At 38.3% G+C, this 3,607-nt stretch overlaps 1 non-coding gene across 1 annotated transcript; it reads right to left on the bottom strand.

The window, feature by feature from the left end:
• Nucleotides 1-419: 419 nt before the first annotated feature.
• On the bottom strand, nt 420-559 carry LOC112480448. The gene has a single exon (XR_003046595.1). It is a non-coding gene; the product is annotated as a small nucleolar RNA SNORA48 (small nucleolar RNA).
• Between the last annotated feature and the right edge of the window lie 3,048 nt (nt 560-3,607).

The raw sequence follows: 3,607 nt of genomic DNA, 5'->3' as shown, positions 1-3,607 counted from the left end.
AGAAAACTTTTCACTCAAATAAGAAAGTCAGCTACGCCAATGGGTCTCAAATTTTAGTATGGTCAGAATCACCTGAAAGCCTTGTTCCAATACTGAATCTGGGCCCCACACCCGATATCTAGAGTGGGACCAGAGAAGTGGCGTTTCTTCTTTTGAAATTTTTTATATTTTTTGGTATATTTGACATATAACATGTTACATTCAGGTGTATAAGTAATGATTCAAAATTTGTATATATTGCAAAATGATCACCACAAAAAGTCTATTTAACATCCATCCCTATACATAGTTATAAAAATTTTTTTCTTATGATGAGAACTTTTAGGATCTATGTTCTTAGCAACTTTCAAATATGCAATATAGTATTATTAATTATAGTTACCAACCATGCTGTACGTTATAGCCCCATGACTTTTTTTTATTGTGCCCCAGGCGTGAAACACTTCTGGTCACCAATCTAGGCATCCAGCTAGGATGAACTGTACGTCTGCTTTGTCCCTTGACTGATGTAAGAGTAACACCAATAATCAGGTGTGTCTTTGCCCACTGCCACGGGGTTCCTCATGACTTATTTACTTTATAACTGGAAGTTTGTACCTTTTGACCTGAATGCCTTCATCCATTTTATCCTGGCAACCATCAATCTGTTCTCAGTATCTGTGAGCTCTCTTTTTAAAAAATATAAGTGAGATCATACAATGTTTGTCTTTCTCTCTCTCTGACTTATTTCACCTAGCATAATGCCATCAAAGTCCATCCATGTTGTCACGAAAGGTAAGGTTTCATTTTTTTTTATGGCTAAGTAATATTACATTATGATGTGTGTGTGTGTGTGTGTGTGTGTGTATACATACTGCCACATTTTCTTTATCCATTCATCCATCAATGTACACTCAGGTTGTTTCTATATTTTGCATAGAAATGCATAGAAATATCTATGCATAGAAATATCAAGTGCATAGAAATATCTAAAGAAATATCTTAAAGAAACAAAAAAAAGACTAAGCTTGTATTTTAAAATTAATGTAGAAGAAAAGTACATTTAAAAACTTTTGGGGCATAGTAGTTACACTGGTGTAGAATCTCCTTTTAAGTGGTCATTGAGGGCATTTAATTCAGTTTACAAATTTCTGAAATCCATCTCCCTTCCAAACCACTGGAAGTTGAGGACTCGATCTTACATTTTTCTTTCACCTTTTCACTCTCTGGTAAAACCAACAGCCGTCATAAGCAATATTCAGCACCACTGTTTATGTTACAGCCCTTCCTATATACTTGCAAGTATCAGAAGAATCAGCTCTATTTTTCTTCTCCTCCGCATGTAGAGGAATGTAGCACAAGTACTGTGTTAAGAATATCCACACACAGGATTCAGCTGGAAGACGCATTAAAAAATCTCTCAATTTGTGCTCCTTACTGAATGATGGTAGTATGCCTGCTTCTTTTTCACCCACTTATCAAGTGCCTGCACTGTAGCTATATTCAGGGAATATAGAGATGACAAAAATATCTTCTGCTCTTAAGTAGTACACAGCCTAGTGAAAATTCAAATATGAAAGACTGTAGTGTACAGGTTCATTACTATTGATCTTGAGGTTAGGAATGCAGCCTTTAGCTCTGAAACAAGGCAGTTGACTGACATGCAGCACTCGAGATACTGGCCTGGTCAAAATGCAGGTTTAACAAACTGAGCCAGGCAGTTAGAGCTATCTCTGAAGTCTAGATGTTGACTAAGTGCTCATGAAAGGATTTCAGAAAATACCCAGGAAATCTTACAAATGAAGGAATCCATACTTGCTCGTTTATTTGGGATTTTGGAGCGTTTTCTATTAGTGTCGGCTCTGTTTTGAACATGTGTCAATCTTCTTCCTCCTTCCCTGCCTCCCTACATAACAGCAAGTTACGTTCCTTTAGTTAGTTATTCAACTCTGTTGTGAAAGCAGGTGCAAGGTGCTTAGGTGTCTACAACTACTGAAGTCTTACACAACCACCTTGCCCCCGTAACACACACCAAATACTGTCACATTGTCCAATCTGTCATTCCCATGCCTTCTGCCATTGTCTTTTGAATCTGAGTACACTAAGACTTTGGTTGTTCAACACTATTCTGTATGTGTGTCATTTCTTGACCCTCTTTCCAGTAGGAGGGGTGATTGTCTTATGAGATCTGAGCATGTATAGTACACAAAAGTTTTTTTCAGCGTACTTTTTGGGGCTCCATACCAGTTCACTTAGCCAGTTGTTAGTTGTAATCCCACATTGCTAGATTACAACAGTTAGGTTCTTCTTACTGCTCCCAGTGTCTAGCTACTAATAATTTTACTGCTTCTTACAGCTTTTCTGTCTTTCACAAATTTTCTATTCACGAAACCTTGCTGAACTTTATATTCTGTTATCTTTTTATTCTTTCACTTTCCACTACCCTGATCTGGTTTGTGTACTCCCTGTGTTTTCCACTGTTATAAAAGCAACAGTAAGATTTAAGTTTTCAATAAATAGATTTGTTAAAATACTTAAAAATTATTCAAGAAATAGAAACTGGCATATCTTTAGCCCGATTGCCTTGGTTCAACCCAGCTCTGCCATTTGCGGGTCGGGTTATTTAACCTCTTTCTTTGATATCTGAAGAATGAGCATCATAGTAGTACATAGGTAGTATTACATAGTGGTTTTAGAGTGAGGGTTCTGGCATTGGGTTCAAATCTTTGATCTGTCACTTATTTGCTGTCTGATCTTGGTCAAATTTACTTAACCTTTCTAAATCTCAATTTGCTATTCTGTAGGCCAAGGATAATGGTAACACCTGCCTCTTGAGATTGTTGTATGGAATATAATATAAATGTAAAACATTTAGCACAGTGCCAGGCACACCTTAAGTGTGAAATACATTATAGATATTCTTAGGAAAAACAGCAGGGTCAAAATCAATAAACTGGAACTCAGATATATAAAACAATGTAGCTTTCTAACTTTTCTATGACTTGCTTGATATTGCTCCTGCTGTTGAGGGGGCAGAAGTAAAATTTCTCATCACAGGTCAATGTTTTTCCCAGTTTCAAATGGTATTGTTCTGACCCTTTCTACCATCCTCCCTCCCTCCCTCCCTCCCTCCCTTCCTTTCTTCCTTCTTTCCTTCTCCTTTCCTTCCTTCTTCTCCTCCTCTTCCTCCTCCTCCTCTTCTTCCTCTTCCTCCTCCTCCTCCTCTTTCTCCTCTTCCTCTCTCCTCTCCCAACCAACCCCCTGTCCCCTTTTCTTTTTTTTCTTTCATAAATAGACAGTCTTGGAGGATTCCTCTCTCTACTATATTCCCCTTGATCACCCTTCTTTCCTTCTCTTTCTCTGTTCTTGGTACTTTGGGGCACAGAGAGAAGCATACATGACCTCCTAGAAGCAGGAGAGATTTCTGTCCTAGCATCTTCATCTGCTGGTTCCTACTGAACTGTGATGTGTGACTCATGCCACCTCATCTTTGAGTGTCTGCTTCTGTCCTTTTTGCATCTGCCGTTGATGCCTTTGTGTCTGGTGTAGCTTGTAGCCTGTTTTCCAGTCAAGGGAAATGCAAGGTGGTTATTGCTCTTGGGAAAGTTCTCTATCATATTCCACTGAT

Source organism: Pteropus alecto, unplaced genomic scaffold (assembly GCF_000325575.1).
Source record: "Pteropus alecto unplaced genomic scaffold, ASM32557v1 scaffold224, whole genome shotgun sequence".
Lineage (NCBI taxonomy): Eukaryota > Metazoa > Chordata > Mammalia > Chiroptera > Pteropodidae > Pteropus > Pteropus alecto.
Note: the sequence above shows the minus strand (reverse complement) of the source record. Positions and strands in the feature narration are given on the sequence as shown.